Source organism: Bos mutus, chromosome 10 (genome assembly GCF_027580195.1).
Source record: "Bos mutus isolate GX-2022 chromosome 10, NWIPB_WYAK_1.1, whole genome shotgun sequence".
Lineage (NCBI taxonomy): Eukaryota > Metazoa > Chordata > Mammalia > Artiodactyla > Bovidae > Bos > Bos mutus.
In genome coordinates this window covers 41,006,588-41,025,143 of record NC_091626.1, presented here as the reverse complement: position 1 = coordinate 41,025,143, position 18,556 = coordinate 41,006,588, and positions in this window count along the sequence as shown.

The window sequence follows — 18,556 nt, the reverse complement described above, 5'->3', positions numbered from 1 at the left end:
CAAGCCAAAGATTTTACTGCTGAGCCACCAGGAGAGAAGGATGTAATCTTAGATGTAAACACAGAAACAGGTAGATTTTGCTAAACCAGGGTGAGGATATAGCTGGCTTGTGGACTATAGAGTAAACCAAGAGAAATGAAGGAAAATGGTATTTTCCTTCAGTTTGCACCAACCTAAAGCCTGCCCAACTAGTGTCTTTTCTGGAAACTAACCAACAAGATTTCAGTTATATTAGTTAAGCTAATTTGAATTGGATTTCCTGTTATCTGCCTCCAAAGACATCTTTACTAATATACCTTCCAATGGCTTCAGGATTATATCCTATCCAATTGTGTAAATCAACACTTTCAGGGAAGTATTTTTGACTGGAAGTCCTAATTTAACAAAACTTGTTCATATTGTTGACCTTGTCGTTCTGTTTTCAAAACCTGGAAGGAAAAAAACAATCTGGAAGGATCCTTCTGCAAAGGCTGAGATGTCTGTGATACAGTTCAAATGCATCTTTTCTGGAATCATTCCTTGATTTTCTTCTTGTTGTTATTTTTGTTTTTGTGGGCTTTTGTTTGGCCACACCTTGCAGCAGGCAGGATCTTAGTTCCGACCAGGGATGGAGCCTGTGCCCCCTGCAGTGGAAGAGTGGCGTCTTAACCGCTGGAGCACCTGCGAAGGTCCATCCATGATTTTCTTACGCTATTTCATTTCTCCACCTTTTTCTCTGTCCACTTTTCATATTGTTTCTGTACTGACTCCTTTAGTTTGTTTTCTCTTCTAACTCCCTAAAGATCAGCATGTCCTACTGTTTAGCCCTGGGGCCCTGATTTAATACGAAGCCTTTCTCAGAGGTGCTGCTTACTTTTATGATTTCAAGTCATCTCTTCAGTTGTCTCTTTTTGTTTCATGCCTCCATTTCCATCTCTACTGGGAGTCACGGCGATACTTAAATGCAATGTATCTAAAACTTAATTAAATTTTCATCTAAAACTAGCTCTCTCTTAGAAGGTTTTCTGTTTTTGCCTCTGCACCATCATACTCTATCTCTCAATTCCACAATTTGTCATCTTTATGTTCTACTTTCCCTTTCCTACCTCCTGTACCCTCTGAATAGGCTTCCCTGGTAGTTCAGCGGTAAAGAATCAATCTGCAATGCAGGAGACATAATTTCGATCCCTGGGCTGGGAAGATCCCCTGGAGAAGGAAATGGCAACCAACTGCAGTGTTTTGGCCTTGGAAATCCCAAGGACAGAGGGGCTTGGTGGGCTATAGTCCATGGGATCCCAAGAGTAGGACACAACTTATTGACTAAACTACCACTACCTCATAGTCAAAGTGTAGTTTCTTCCTTTGTGATGTTTCAAGGACCACTACCTGGCACAGGCCTTTATAAGCTCACATCTGGATAACTACATTTATTTTCTAACTGGTCATCCTGTCTCTATACCTCCAATCTATTTTATATGTGACTTCTGAAATACTGTCTCTTGCTAAGAAGACTCCTTAAAGCCTTTATCCTGGCATTTGCTGCTGCTGCTAAGTCGCTTCAGTCGTGTCTGACTCTGTGTGACCCCATAGACGGCAGCCCACCAGGCTCCCCCATCCCTGGGATTCTCCAGGCAAGAACACTGGAGTGGGTTGCCATTTCCTTCTCCAATGCATGAAAGTGAAAAGTGAAAGTGAAGTCGCTCAGTCATGTCCTGGCATTTAAGGCCTCCCAAATTGGTACTTCTTTACATCAAACAACAATGTGTGGTGTACTAATTTCTTCCCAATTGCCACATTTATATCTTCTTTGCTCACATCCTTCTCCACTCTCTGAAATACCCTCTTTCTTATCAGTTGTTTAATGTTGTTTCTCCCTTAAAGGTAAGCTCAAGTTCTGCTTCCTCAAAGACATAGTTTTTAGGGTGGTAGGATAGAGGTCTCTCTCCAGTTCTTCCCTTTCTCTCCCAGAGTTAGATACATGTCAGGCTAACCTTATAGAAGACATCCAGCCCTTTAGTAAACCTTCTAGCAAGTGCAGGAAACACCTACAGGATTTTTAACCATATCCATGGATGATCTGATTATCTTATAGATACCACAACCTGAGTGCAGTCCACTAAGTTCTCTTTTTTCTTTTTCTGTCTTGAGTCTCCAGGGTTGGAAACCCCAAGGGACTTGACTAGGTCAAAAAACTGACATTTGGCACAGAAGCAATGGGTTCCTGAAGTCAGGGAAAGGGAGAATGAAAAACAAAAACTTTGTAGCTATAGGAGAGGAGGCTTCTCTGATAAGGAGGTTGGGGAGGGGAGAGGTTGAGGTCTGGGTCCCATGAAAGAATTTGGGGAGTGGAAACTGATATAAGAAAACAGAGGAGTCACTCCTGTATCTCCAGTACTTTTATTAAAGGCTATTTTGCACATTCTTTCTGTGTGAACTTGACCTGTCTCCAAACAGTAAGACTACTTGGGAACAAGTACAGTACTATCTCCTCCTTTCTAGAATATGAATATAATGTTGCAGTCAGCATGCTGGCTGGAAAGAAATGGCACGTTCAGCAGGTTTAGCCAAAGAGTTTAAGCAAGGACTATTGTCAGAGGCGTGAGCAGAGAGGGACACAACAAAATACTGGTGATGCTCCCAGGGATTAGCAACAGCTGAGAGCTGTTACCACCATAGGTCTGGAAAGGCAAGGGAAGTGAGCAGTATCACTAGAGACCCAGGGAGGGAACCATGGAGAGAGGCCACTTGGCAGTAGTTGCGGCCAGAACATAACATGACCTCTGCTAGAACCCTGCAGTGTTGTGGGCACTACGCTCCCATATCTTCTTCCCTCCCTCCCACTATCAGGAGCAGTGCTTCTCTTGGCAATTCCCAGGGGAAAGCCACAGGATAAGGGAGTACAGGGCATGAGGTCCTTGGAGGTCATCCTTCTAAGGCACAGAAAGTGGGGCAGAGAAGAGCAGATAATGAATCTCTGGTGAGAGGACCAACCCAGAGCACCTCGAACACTGGCCTTTGAAGGGCGATTGCTTTCTATTCTGAATCGTACAGCACTTACAGCTTACACCCTCAGTTCAATTTTCAACAAACATCTCCTGAGCACTTGCCATAAATAGTAGATGCTTTGGGATGAAATTAACCTGACATGGGTCCCTTAGGAGCTCAAATCTAATGGGCAACCATTGGGACACTTGGAATTTGCTCTACCTTGGGGAGGAGGGGTTCAGGAGACTGCACATTTCAGATTGCAGGAGCAGAGAGATGTGTTCAGAGATGTTTTCTCTTGGGATGTGATTATGTTGGGCTCCATTTAGAATTAGAACATTAGTTCAGATATTGTGGCAAATCAGGTAATACCACAATGGCTTCTGCAAAAATCACCTCTGATGCTGGTGGTATGGCTCTCTGTTCCCTGCTCTTCTCTCTCTCTGTTCTTGTAACCTCACTTTTCTCTGTTTGCTAACTGCTTATCTCTTTGTATGTCTTACACAGATTCCCTGAGACAGGGTTATGTTGTATCATGGTGTACCTATTAGAGTCCTATAAACCACTTCAAAGAGCAAATATTTCCCTTATGTTTAGTCTTTAGATGAACTGTTATGTCCTGAATAGCCAGGTCACATGACCCAATATGACAACTGTAATGGGCATCTGTAATTCATGGCTGCCCAAAACCTTCTGATCATTCTGTCTGCATAATCACAATTCTTCACAGTAGAAATCCTGCCTTCTCAGTGTGGAACCATTTTCCTTTCCCCGCTTTCCTCCTTGTTAGGGTGCAGACATGTGGTATAAATTCTGCTAGCCAGACTCAAAACTTTGTTTCTGAATGGAGTTCTATGTGCTAAGAGGAAGAGTTCAGGGTGTGCATTTTGCCGCTGCAGATCCTAGCAATGGTGGTTTTGGAGCTGGTGAAGGGAACTGTAGAAAAAAGAGGAGGTGGGCAACCACAGCTGCTCTTACTGTACATCCCAGTTCCAAACAGTTTCCCTGAGGATGAAGACTTTATGGAAAGAAAAGACCATCAAAACAGTTGTTGCTATCTCACAGCCAGAGGAAACTTCTTAAAATGCAAAGAGTTCTTCTGCCTCTGCTGTTGCCAAGGGAAGATGTGACTGGGCTTTTCTGCCATTCTAGGAGGAAGATGAGGAACAGTAAGAGTAGAGCCCAGTGCACGGCAGGGTCCAGTCTGCATCAGCTTATTCCCAGCTGACTCGGAGATACATTGAGTTAGTCTAGCCCAATGCACCCTCCCTCTGATGACCCCAAGGCACGTGAGCACATCTAGCCAAGGTCGGCAGCACTGCCCAGATCAGCACAGGTCAGCTCATCCCCAGGTAACCTTGAGACATATATCAAGGTCAGCTGGGGTTATCAGACCTATTCATCCCTGCCCAGTTAAAATTGGCCAGTTCCCAGCTGACCCAGAGATTCAACAAGACTGAACTACTCATTGAGCTGGACCATGCCTGTGTCCCCCAGGACTCAAGGAGTAGACTCTGCATTGAGGAGATGCTGATATGGCCCAATACTCCCGCCCCTGAGAGGAGCATCCAGCCAGCTCCCGAAAGCCCCTGAAATGCTCACTGTGAACCAGTAGCACCTGAGTGCCTTCTGTGTCGTCATTCATTTTACTACTCTGTGCAGGAATAGTTTGAAAATCATGCTGTTTTTAATCCCAGTTGGACTACACAGTTTCAAAATGTGAACACTTTGAAAACCCCTCTTGCTTCTTCCTTAGGTTTTTTTTTTTCTAAATATTTATGTATTTATTTGGCTGCATCAGGTCTTAGTTCCTACATGCAGGATCTTCGATCTTTGTTGATGAATCTTTAGTTGCGGCTGGAGAACTCTTAGTTACAGCTTGTGGGATCTAGTTCTCTGACCAGGGATCAAACCCAGGCCCCTGCACTGGGAGCACAGAATCTTAACCCCTGCATCACCAGGGAAGTCCTCCCCTAGTTTTTAAAGATAAAGTCAGTGAAGTAAGTTGAAATTCTGAAACTGCTTCAGCACTTCTTACTTTATTCAAAGGCCAGTCAGACACAAGCCAAAGAAGGGATCTGAGAATAGGGAGATTTCTGTGAGCTTTGTGGGCAGGATAAGGCCTCCAGGACCTCAGAATAAAATATTTACTTAAAAAAGGGAGAGCCATTGGCCAGTGTTTTACTGATTCTTCTTCCTCACCTCCATCAAGGTCTGTGCCTGTTTCTAATCACTAGTTTGGCTTTGGACCGAGTGATCTGGTGTGTTCTCTGCCATTTGAGTTAGCCAGCAGGGTCCTGGGAACGTGATGCTCTGTGTCACACGGGAGCCGTGTGACACTGTACCAGGTGATGGCAGCACAGGAAAGGGAATACAGACCTGGCCCAGATTATCCTGGATTTCTGTGGGAAATGATGTACTTATATCTATAGTCACAGTTTTACTTATTATATGCTACTCTACACGAGACAGAAAAAACTGGCCACTGGAGTCTGTGCCCTTCTAGAGAAAGACATCTAGTTTTTGACAAGTTTAACTTCATTCAAAAAGAATTTAGAAAAGGCTACATGCTGTATGATTCCAACCACATGACATTCTAGAAAAGGCAAAAGTACAGATACAATAAAAAGATCAGTGGTTGCCACGGGTTGTGAAGCTAAAACGGATGAATAGGTAGGAACACAGAGGAATTTTAGGTCTGTGAAACTATTCTCTATGAGACTATAATGAGGAATACCATCTGTCAAAGCCAAATGAAGAGTGAAATGTAAACTATGGACTCTCGGTGATAATAATGTGTCTGAGTAGGTTCATCAGTTGTAAAAAATGGACCACTTCTGTGGGGGATGGTGATAAAGGAGGGATATGTTGCCCATGTGTGAAAGAGAACAGGGGTATATGTGGTAACTTTCTGTACCTTCTGCTCAACATTGCTGTGAACCTACTCTAAAAAATAAAATTTATTAATTAAAAAAGTGATCTGAAATTTACAGGAAAACTAAAAGTACAGTGCAGACAACATTTTATCTTAAACCATTTGGGAGTATTGGAGTAGGAAACTCTAGTTTCTACTCCAGTACTCTTGCCTGAAAAATTCCACGGACAGAGGAGCCTGGTGGGCTACAGTCCATGGGGTTGCAAGAGTCGGACACGACTGAGTGACTTTCACTTTGGGAGTAAGTTGCTAACCTGATGCCCCATTGCCCCCAAATAGTTCAGAGGTTTGTATAGGACATTCTATTTCATAGTCACAATACAATAATCAAAATCAGGAAATTAACATTAATAATAGTAACTAATCCTGAGACCCCATTGAATTTTACCAAATGTCTCAGGAGTATCCTTTAATGCAAAATAAAGGATCCAATTTAGGGGGGGAAAAAGAATTTAGAAGCCTTGAATCAACTTTAATGGATGCCACATTTGAGGAAAAATGATCAGAAATATAAAAGCTGGAAGTCATTAATAAAGAGCTGGAAATTTTCAACACATTTTATGAGCTTAAAGAAATTGAGAAAAGGACTCAAGGAGAGAAATGTAAACCCTTAAAAGAAGTTGAGCTGGTGATTGACGTTATAAGAGAGATTCAGTTTTTAGAATATGCATCAAAACATAAAATTTAAAGCAACTTCAACCAAAACAGCCTTCAATATACACAGCAAGGGTAAGAAACAATTCCAGAAGCACTAAAAGATGCTTTGATGAGAATTTTTATTTTTAAGGAAACATAAAGCTGTACTCACATGAAAGGGAAGAATAGAAAGGAAGAATGACAGACTGATCCAACAGAAGGAAAAAAAGATGAGGAAATGCTAAAGTGCACATGGAGCAAGGCTCTGGGGAGCATGTGCTAACGATGAGCCACCAGGCTTCTGTTCTTAAAGACAACGTATGTTGTGGGCACTTGGAACTGGATATGAGAAATGCTTTAGAAAATGTTCCGCTCCTAGAAGATGAATAAAAGAGGTTTTGAAGAAATGGATTGATGTGAGTTAAATACTTATTGAAAGCTTTTTGAAGAAAAAAGAAACCAAATGTGCACAAAATTAATGAAAGAAGGTAAGTTAATTGATGCACTTAAAGATCACATTAAAAGAGGACTTCCCTGGTGTTCCAATGGTAAAGAATCCACCTGCCAATGCAGGGGACACAGGTTCAATCCCCGGTCCAGGAAGATTCCACATGCCTTAGGGCAACTAAGCCCATGTGCCACAACTACTGAAGCTCGTGCCTAGAGCCTGTGCTCCGAATCAAGAGAAACCACCGCTATGAGAAGCCCTCACATGGCAACCAGAGAATGCCCTCAGGCATCAATGAAGACCCAGCGCAGCCATAAATAAATAAATACATACATTTTTTAAAGAGCACATTAAAAGTTGGCAAATGTATAAGTGCCTTAAAGTTAGGGGGTAAAAAAGGCAGGGAAACGATGAGGCTGATGGTCTGACTGAAACTCCAAGTTCTTCCTGAGTTGCATCAAGAAAAGAAATGAATTTTCACCAAACAAGCAATTTAAAGAGAATTTACCCTTTGAAGATAAAGGAGAATCTTTCCAAAGCAGATGTGAAGATGAACCATGCATGTGAAGGGCTGAACACCTACGAAATAGAAGCCAAAGTTCTTTCAGAAAAATTCAAAAGAGCTGCTCGCTATTATCAACGCTAGTTTATTTTCCACTTAAGAAAGGCTTGTGTAATGGGTTGAGAGCTCTGCTGGCTGAGAGAAACTTTGATAATTTAAGAAGAGAAAATGCATGCTGTAAGATGTTTGGGAAAAGTTCTTTATGTTCTCAATCTTCCAAATAGGATATTTGGCAGACTCAGGTGGATCCAGGTCCTTTATGGACCAAATACCACCCTCAAGGGGTTGTTACTGAACGTAAGTTCCTGTGCCTGATGAACAGTGAAGCCAAACAGAAACATTGGAGTTGGCAGCAGAGAAATGTTTATTGCAGGGCCAGTCAAGGAAAACAAGTGGCTTGTGCTCAAAAACCCTGAACTCCTTCATGGTTTTTGAGGAATTTTTAATAGGTGAAATTTGGGGTGAGGGCTACAGGGCGTGTAGAGGGCTGCACTCTCTTCTGACTGGTTGGTGGTGAGGTAACAGGGTGGTGTTCCAGAAACCCAGCGCTCAGCCTTAAGTTACCACCCTCCTCCTGGGTGGGGGCCTTAGTTCCCCAGAAGAACTCAGATACTGCTCTGTATATTCCTGGTGGAGGAACCAGGACTCTGCCCCAAGGTTGCACTATTGTTTCCTGACTCCTCCTCCCTAGTTTCTGCGTTCCCTCCCTTTCCTGATTAGCAGTTGTTTGAATCTGCCCTTTGGAACTCAGGGAAAGTCCAGGAGGCTGAAAGAAGCCTATTTCCTACAAAAAAGAAACAAATGAGGAGAGGGAGGGGAGGGAAGTGAACACAGAAAGGATTTTTAGTTGGGAGGGTCCCACAGGGTTGTGCTTCATTTCAGGTTCAGGATGCCAGAAAAAGGATCCAACCATCAGGCCAACTTCATTCTGCAATAGATCCTCTTCCAGAAGCAACACAGAGCTTTCCCTCTTTTCCTGGTGCTCCTTATGGTGACAGATGCTTAGGATTTTTTTGGTTACCTTACCACTGAACTGGAAGACACTGACCCAGGCAGTTCCTTTCTCATCCTCTTGTCAGGAGTTAAGATGTTGCAGAGGGGACAGAATGTAATTCCTGAAAATTAGGTCCCCCTCCCTCCTCTTCCCTTGGGGCTTCCCTGGTAGCTCAGCTGGTAAAAAATCTGCCTGCACTGCAGGAGACCCTGGTTCAATTCCTGGGTCAGGAATATCACCTGGAGAAGGGATAGGCTACCCACTCCAGTATTCTAGGGCTTTCCTGGTGGCTCAGACGGGAAAGAACCTGACTGCAATGCAGGAGACCTGGGTTCAATTCCTAGGTTGGGAAGGTCCCCTGGAGGAGGGCATGGCAACCCACTCCAGTATTCTTGCCTGGAGAATTCCCATGGAGAGAGGAGCCTGGTGGGCTACAGTCCATGGGGTCGCAGAGTAGGACATGACTTGAGTGACTAAGTACACACATTCAGGTCCTTCTTCCCTTACTCTGGAAAGTAAGGATGAAGCTCCCCAGGAATCCTTCCCACCCTCCTCTGGGGAAGGTCCCGACTCAGCACATTCTTCACTGGCAACAAGAAAGGACTGCATACCAAGGCTCAGTCTCTAACTACACAGCTGGAAAACAAAGGGTATCATTTTCCAAAGTGATCCCTTGTCAATGAGTCTACTTTTGAAGATCCAAGACCACAGCAGGTAACTTTTGTTCTCTCTGCTAAACTAAATTATATTTTTTCTTTTAGTTTTATTGCTATGAAGCATTTATATCTGCTACCCTGGTGGCTCAGATGGTCTGGGTTTGGATCCCTGGCTTGGGAAGATCCCCTGGGAGAGCATGGCAAGCCACTCCAGTATTCTTGCCTGGAGAATCCCATGGACATCAGAGCCTGGCGGGCTGTGGTCCATAGGGTTGCACAGAGTCAGACACAACTGAGCGACTAAGCACACAAGTGAATATACAGTGGTTCTAATGGAAGCTTGGTAATATTATAAATTCTTAGAATAATGTTTTCCAGTGGTTTGTCGTTCTTTGTTGTTCAGTCACTCAGTCATGTCCGTCTCTTTGTGACCCCATGGACTGCAGCACTCCAGGCTTCCCTGTCCTTCACCATCTCCTGGACTTCGTTCAAATTCATGTCCATAATGTTTTACGATGATAGATTTTTAAATTGCGAATCTTAAAAATTAATTGCTTTCATTTTATAATATTTTTGGGTAGAATAATTACAATATTTTTGTTTTTGTTAATAAGTTCATTAAAATAATTTGGAAACAAGTTTTTGTCTTTAAAATAATTTTATATTTTTTTCTCTTCTTTTTTTTAGCTATGCTGGGTCTTTGAGATGTATATGGGCATCTCATTGTGACTTCTCTCATTGCAGAGCACAGGCTCTGGGTGCTTGGGCTTCAATAGTTGCTGCAAGTGGGCTCTGTAGTTATGGCTCTCGGGCACCAGAGCACAGGATCAATAGTTGTGCACAGGTTATTTGCCCCATGGCATGTGTAATCTTCTCGAACCAGGGCTCGAACCTGTGTCTCCTGCATTGGCAGGTGGATTTTTAACCATGGGACCACCAGGGAAGTCCTCTCCTGGTTTTACTATTTAACTGATTATACAATTACTGACATAGAAAATTAATAGGACTATGATTCTTAGATTTTCTAAATGTATACTAAATGAATATGCATCTGATTAGCAAATTGTTTTTATTTTATTTGATTTCTAGATAGTTCATCACAATTTTGTATTATTTAACAAAGCTTTTTTTTTGTTTGTTTGTTTTTTGGTCTCTCTTATAAAGTGGTTTTGAATTTTCTTGCATTTAGTTTCTCTGCTATAGTTGTTATATATTTGCTCAGAAAGGAGCTTGATAGGATATAATTCACAGGATAGTGTTTTTAAATGTAATTTACTTAAAAATGACTTTCACAAGTAAATGGTTTCCTTTTCTTCTATTTCTGGATGGTATAAGGACAACATTTCACTTCTCTTTAACAAGTCTTCCTTCCATAACATGAATTGTTGTAGCAGTCTCATATGAGATATGAGACTTTGGTCTCATAACCAAAGACATTTGAAACTCATAGTTTATGTCCGTATACCGAAGACTAAATTTACTCTCGTTGAGACTGTCTGAATAATTATTGCAAAAATGACCTAATTTCAAATAATTATTAATAAAGTGGAAAAAGAGAATTCTCTTTATAAGACTGATATTTTAAAATAACTTTTGGTTTAGAAAAGAGTGGAATGAGAAAAAGCTGATGAAATGGTAGATGAGTCTTGGTTTAATATGTTAGTTTGTCCTCATATTCTTTAAATTGATGAAATAAACTCTGACTTGTCTCTGTGCTATTGCTTTCTCACCCTTGACTGTAACTTCATCATCAAAAGCCCCTAAAGGTCATTGCTAGAGCTAGCACTCAGGAGCTTGTGAGGGCCAATTATGCCCATCTGTTTCTAATTCCACTTTGTCTCTCTGAAACTATGTAACCCAGTTTAGGACTTGAACCCATGGTCTTTTAACTAATATCACACACCTGGATTCAGGAATTAATTAAGCTCAAATTCTTGATATCTCATCAGAGAAAGAATTCAGTGAGAAACAAAGTGATAGGTAAACAGTGGATGTATTTAGAAACACGTTCCATAGATAGAATGTGGGCCATTTCAGGTGAGAGGCCTGGAAATGTGGCACGATTAGTTTTTATGTGTTAGGTAATTTCATAGGCTGATGAGTGGGAGGATTATTCCAACTATTTTGGGGGAAGGGGTAGAGATTTCCAGGAACTGGGCCACTGCCCACCTTTTGATCTTTGATGGTGGGCCTTGGAACTGTTATGGCACTGGTGTGTGTGTATCACTTAGCTTGCTGATGTGTTAGAATGAGCGTATACTGGGGCTCAAGGTCTAGTGGAAATCAACTTGTCCATCATCTTGGACCTATTTGGTTCTAACCAGTATTCTATATTCTACGGCTATGTCATTCTTCTAAAGGCTATGCCCTACCCACTTCCCTCCTGTTTCATTCTCACATTAGTAGCTTGAAACCTGTCAAGGTGGGAGTATTTACACCAAGAAATAGGCTCACATTGTATCAATCAGAGCTCACTGGAATAACCCTCCCCACCCCCAAGAACCAGTTTACCAGCGGATCCCTGGCACTATGGCAGCAATTCTTAACCTTACTGTGCATCAGAATCACAAACGCCGCAGCTCCCCCTCCCAGAGATTCTGATTCAGTTGGTCTGGATGGTGCCTTGGTATCCTACTCTTCAGAAACTCCCTGGGTGATTCTAATGAGTACCCAAGGTTCAAAACAACTGCCTATAAATACTTTCAACCAGCCTTTGATCTGTTTATTGTGCAAGAGACCTTTGGATGTTTCCTTAATACTTCTTTACGGAAAAATAAATCTACTTTATCAAGTTCTGAGTTCTCATCTCCTGGGACCTCTCTCTCCTGAGTCAAGTAGACGCAGTACATGAGAAGATTGTAGAATGCCTTGCACAGAGTTACTGGCTTTTCTCAGCTGGAAATTCTTCCTGAGGATGCTTGGGTGTTACTAGCTCTCCTTCCCATCAGCTCTCTAACACCAGAGTGTGGTTGCTTTATGTAGCATGTTAGTTTTGATGTAAGTCCTTGGAACTAAGTCATTTTCAGTAAACAGGACCTTTTTCTTTTTTCATAAGAATTTTAAATCTTTCAGATTTAAAGTAAAAGTCTTTAATGATGAATCAGGTTTTTTGTTGTTGTTGTTATTTAGAGCTTATTGAGGCCTCATTAGCCCTAACAATATGTTTGAAATTTATTTTGCATGAAGAATAGAGGTCAAGGGTTTGGGCACTTGGTGGGGTGACCATAGACAGTGCCTTTGCCACAGCTCCATAAAGGCTCGTAACAGAATTCTGTGGGTGTCTCCTTACTTGTGTCTCATCCCTCTGCCCTCCATGGTGTTTAGTCATTGAATGATGCTGCTTTGTCATAGGTTAGTCATATATTTGTGTGCTTTGTTTGTGTACAGTTCTGGGGGTTATGGAACCAACCAGAAAAGAAGCTGAGAGGACGATGATATAGGGATGAGAAGAGAACTTTGATACTCTGTCTCACTGTCAATTCTTTGTGTGCTTTTTTTTTCACTTAAAAATTTTTTTTAATTGCAAGATAATTGCTTTACAATGTTATGTTGGTTTCTGCCATACATCAACAAGAATCAGCTGCAGATATGCATATGTCCCCTCCCTCCTGAACCTCCCCCTACCACTGTGGGTTTTTTTTGTTTTTTGTTTTTTAAAAAAAACAGCATTACGGAGGCATTTGCTCCTAGAGTTCAAATTCCAGGTGGCTTATAAATGCCTGAGTTTTGTCATTGCCTTCTCACTGGAAAAATAGAGCAGTAATGCCAGGGTAAGTAAAGACAGAAATCTTAACTTAACTTTCTCCACTTAACAAAGAAGTATCATTTTTATACATTAAGACTTCTGCATGTTTCACAGTGTCATAAATACTTTGGTATAAAAGGAGAAAAGAAGAATGAACTGAAGCTTTTTTGCTTTCATCTCTATTACCTATGGGCAGTAAGTTAAATGGTTTTTTTCTCAAGGATATTCTATGCATCACAACCTCTTCTAAAATTGTCAAGTGAAAAGTTTCCATTTACTTGTTACATTTATGAAATACATCTAAGATGCCAAAAAAAATCTGAATAATTTTACAAATACTTCTGTAGTCACCATTTTTATTTATTTTATTTTATTGGCTGCACTGCAGGGCATGTGAGACTTTAGTTCCCCTACCAAGGATGGAACCCATGCCCCTCTCACTGGAAATGCAGAGTGTTAACCATTGGACCACCAGAGAAGTCCCTCACCATTTTGATTTTTAAAAAGATTAGCTGTGAACCCAGAGAAGGCAATGGCACCCCACTCCAGTGTTCTTGCCTGGAAAATCCCAAGAACGGAGGAGCCTCGTAGGCTGCAGTCCATGGGGTCGTTAAGAGTCAGACACGACTGAGCAACTTCACTTTCACTTTTCACTTTCATGCATTGGAGAAGGAAATAGCAACCCACTCCAGTGTTCTTGCCTGGAGAATCCCAGGGACAGGGGAGCCTGGTGGGCTGCCGTCTATGGGGTCGCACAGAGTCGAACACGACTGAAGTGACTTAGCAGCAGCAGCAGCAACAGCAGCTGTGAACCACCCATATTTGGTTCAGATATTTTTTCTTAAATGAACAGAATATTCTATTATGATTGAAGTCCTTCTTTGTGCCTCTTTTAACATTTTCTTCTCTCCTTCTCAGAAATAATTATGATTCTGAAGTTGTTTGGGGCCCTTCTCATCTATATCTTTATACTTTTATTGCAATTATAGCTGTCCACAAACAATAGTTAGCATTGTTGTGTGTTTCATTTGCATGTTTTTAACATTTGTGTAAATGGTAATATATAATGTGTATCCATTTGCAACTTGCTTTTATCACTGATATAGTCTATGGGGTCACAAACAGTCAGACATGACTGAACCAATTTCACACTTTCACTTTTTATCACTGAACCCAGTGTTTTCTGAGAATCACCACATTGATACACATAGATCTAAATGATTGAATTCTAATACTGTTTCTTATTCCATTATATGAAGATACTCCCATGTAGTAGTTATCTATCCCCTATTTGTGATCTTTTTTTTTTTTCATACCTATGAATAGGGACAAATTATATATGCATAAAAATAGTTTACTTTTTCTTAAGTATTTGAAAACAGCTTTTTTCTTCTTCGTCCTCCCATTTCTCCTCTTCCTTTTTCATTAGGTACTAGGTAGTCCTGCTCTGGTTTAAACAGTTTTGTAAGAATGGCAGGGGATAGAAGGGAAGGGAGAGCTTGACTGGAATAAGATTTAAAATTGGCAGGCTCAGTTACTGCCTAAATGAATATTAAATTTAAAACAAGAAAACACTTATCACAAACTCATTAAAATTTTTAATAATTTTATTATTTAATATGAATAAGTTAGAAGATTCAAATAATTCATCTTTGACAATACAGAATAAAGCTCAACGTTAATTTAATGCATCAGGCTCTCTGAAGGGAACATGTGAATCATTTTACCTTTGAGAAAACACTGGGGGAAAATGTGAGCCTTTTCAAAAGACAACAAGCAGCACTGATCATAAAGACAAGTTGACCACTTAGGAAAGGATCACATGACCACTTAGGAAAGGATCACATGACCACTTAGGAAAGGATCACATGACCATTGGAGAGGGTCATGCTGTTTAATTTTGGGGAGCTTCCCTGGTGGATCAGCAGTAAAAGAATAATCCTGCAATGCAGGAGACATGAGTTTGATCCCTGGGTCAGGAAGATCCCCTGGAGAAGGAAATGGCAACCCACTCCAGTATTCTTGCCTGGGAAATCCCATGGACAGAGGGGCCTGAGGGGCTCCAGTCCGTGGGGTCACAGAGTCCAACATGACTCAGCGACTAAAAACAACAAAAACAACAACAACATGCTCTTTAATTTAGTTCCATTTATGTAAAATCGACAAGTTTGGCAGTTTAAATATCATTGCATTTAATGGAAGGATATTTTTACCTCTGAATATTTATGAATATCTTGATATAGTCAATAAAATTGTTCTCTTAGCTCTTTAATTCATTCACTGATTCAACAGATCAGTTTATGTCTTTAAAGAGCTCACAGAGGAGAAGGGAAGCTCTATACATAGTAAAGCACATTGAAATGTTTTCAGTGGAGCAGCACAAGTGGAACAAAGTACCATGAGATCATAGATCGGGAGAATGACTAATGTTGTTTAGGGATTCAGGGGATGAGTCACAGGAGTCGTGATACTGCAGTAGGTGAATAACATGCTTGTATGAGCCACAGTACTTGCATCTTCTCTGGGCACCTCGATTGTAAGAGCAGTCGCAAAAAGGTAAAAATGAACACCAATTTTATTCATTTTATGCCTCTTAAAGGAAGAGTGGCTTAACCGATTATTTTGGAGCTTGAAAAACAATTTTTTTTTTCCTGTAATGTTCCAACAGGGCTTTTATCATCAGAGCACAACTTCCTCTGCAAAGCAGGAAATTAAGAATCAGATGTGCCAACGTATAGAATAACACATATGTGGAAATATATTTAGGACATTTTGGAGAAGTAGTTAATGAACTTAAGAACAAGATTCTTACCACAACTATTAAGCACACATTGGTTTATTCAGAGAGTAGAGCCCTAGAGTTTTGCCAATACTGGAAATACAAGAAAGATAATGCCTGCAGTCATGCACAAGTAGGCCCTGAGTAGCAGGAACGAAGGAAATCACTGAGAAAGAGAGAGGATTCAAACCTACACTCAATATGTAGAGACTCGCATGGTATCATGTAGGAGCTAACAGGAATTGTCTTCTCAACTAGTGGTGATTATAAAAGTCAGGTCATTAGGTAAGAAAATCAGGAAATATAGGAGCTATAGTGGGGGCAGAGGCTGGAGAAGTGCAGCAGTAGTCAGAGGAACAGATGGCAAAGCCACAGGAGCAAAGAATGGGGCCTTAAGGAGAATATTATCTGAGTGTGAGAATAGGGGCTCTGAGATAAGAAAACCAGAGTGGCTCTGAATAAAAGGGAGCAGTCAGGTGCCCCCACTCTTTCACAAGGCCATTATGCCACTCTGAAGGCACACTTTGGCTTTGTTGAGAGGAGGGGCATCTAAAGAACCCAGGGATTGAACCTGGGTCTCCTGCATTGCAGGCAAATTCTTTACCGTCTGAGCTACCAGGGTAGTTCAAAGAAAGGACAAAACAAGCTCTAATACATATATGTGTTGTTGGCCACATGTGCCTTACTGAATGGAGAAGGCAATGGCATCCCACTCCAGTACTCTTGCCTGGAAAAATCCCACAGACAGAGGAGCCTGGTAGGCTGCAGTCCATGGGGTCCCTGGGAGTCGGACACGACTGAGCGACTTCACTTTCACTTTTCACTTTCATGCATTGGAGAAGGAAATGGCAACCCACTCCAGTGTTCTTGCCTGGAGAATCCCAGGGACAGGGGAGCCTGTTGGGCTGCAGTCTATGGGGTCACACAGAGTTGGACACGACTGAAGCGACTTAGCAGCAGCAGCAGCAGCAGCAGCAGCAGCAGCCTTACTGAAGGTATATAAAACATTACACATAGCCCAGCAGTTTTAAGAAGCGGTGAGGATTGAGGTGTGAAAAAATGATGGGATTCTCTATTACAGTAACAGTAAATTCTAATACAGTAGAGGGATGGGTCCATCCCTTCTGAATGGGTGTGTTCAGGAGAAGCCAACCACCATATACTTTTCCAAGGAAAATATCTAGTTCATTAATGTAATATTAGTATATTACTCCTTGATAAAACAAATGATTTAGCAAGGAAATGCTGGTAACTGAGCTCTGTACCGGAGAAGGCAATGGCACCCCACTCCAGTACTCTTGCCTGGAAAATCCCATGAACGGAGGAGCCTCGTAGGCTGCAGTCCATGGGGTCGCTAAGAGTCAGACACGACTGAGCGACTTCACTTTCACTTTTCACTTTCATGCATTGGAGAAGGAAATGGCAACCCACTCCAGTGTTCTTGCCTGGAGAATCCCAGGGACAGGGGAGCCTGGTGGGCTGCCGTCTCTGGGGTTGCACAGTTAGACACGACTGAAGTGACTTAGCAGCAGCAGCAGCAGCAGAGCTCTGTACTTTTTGCAAAGTATCTTTGGTATTTCAAAGTAAGACTTGGCACTAAGAGCATAGTTATGCCTGGTGGAAAATGTCAGCAAATCCTAAAATTGCAGAATATGTTGGTGGCATTTTTTTTAAAGAGCTCACTTTTGAGCAAAATCAATGCCCTGGACCATTTTAGCAAGCTGATGTAACTAGGTTACCTTAGCCAGGCAGCCTTTCCTTTGCTACAGCAGGTGCCTGTGAATTTGGTGTGCTAAAGCTGAGGAAGAAGAAGGACAGGCTGGCTAGTTTTGTGCTAATGCCGCAGGCTCCCCCATAGTAAATGTCAATGATTTGAAAATATCGTTTTCTTAAAGATTTCAAAGTGTCACGAGTTCCTACTCATTTATTTAAAGAACACAAACACGCATTCACAGATTCTTTTCCCACAGGTTTTATCAACTTCTAGCATCATTAGTTTAGGATTGTTCCAGAAGCACAGCAGAACAAAATTATTTTATTTATTACACTATAGCAGCGCTTGCCCCCAAAGAAGTAGGTTAGTGTCCCCACCCCCCACCAGTTTATTTCCTATCCAACAATCTCCCATCCATGAATATAAGTGTGTGTGTGTGTGCGTGCATGCTAAGTTGCTTCAGTAATGTCTGACTCTTTGTGACACTATGGACTGTAACCCACCAGGCTCCCCTGTGCATGGAATTCTCTGGGCAAAAATACTGGAGTGGGCTGCTATGCCCTCCTCCAGGGGCTCTTCCCAACCCAGGGATCAAACCCAGGTCACTGGCATTGCAGGAGGATTCTTTACCATCTGAGCCACCAGGGAAGCTCCCATGTGTGTGTGTATGTGTGTGTGTGTATACATATGCACACACATATATGGGTGAAGGCAATGGCAACCCACCCCAGTATTCTTGCCTGGAGAATCCCAGGGACAAAGGAGCCTGGCGGACTACAGTCCACGGGGTTGCAAAGAGTTGGACATGACTGAGCGACTAACACACACACACACACACACACACACACACAACGCTAATGGTAAAGCACGTGACTGCTAGTGCAGGAGATGTAAGAGACGCGGGTTCTGTCCCTGGGTTGGGAATATCCCCTGGAGGAGGGCAGGGCAACCCACCCCAGTATTCTTGCCCGGAGAAGCCCATGGACAGAGGAGCTTGGTGGGCCATAGTCCATAGGATCGCAAAAGATTAGGACATGACTGAAGTGACAGTATGGCACAGCATACACATATATGTACTAGGATGTTTTTAGCTATTTTCAAAATTTTTAGGAAGTCCTATAAT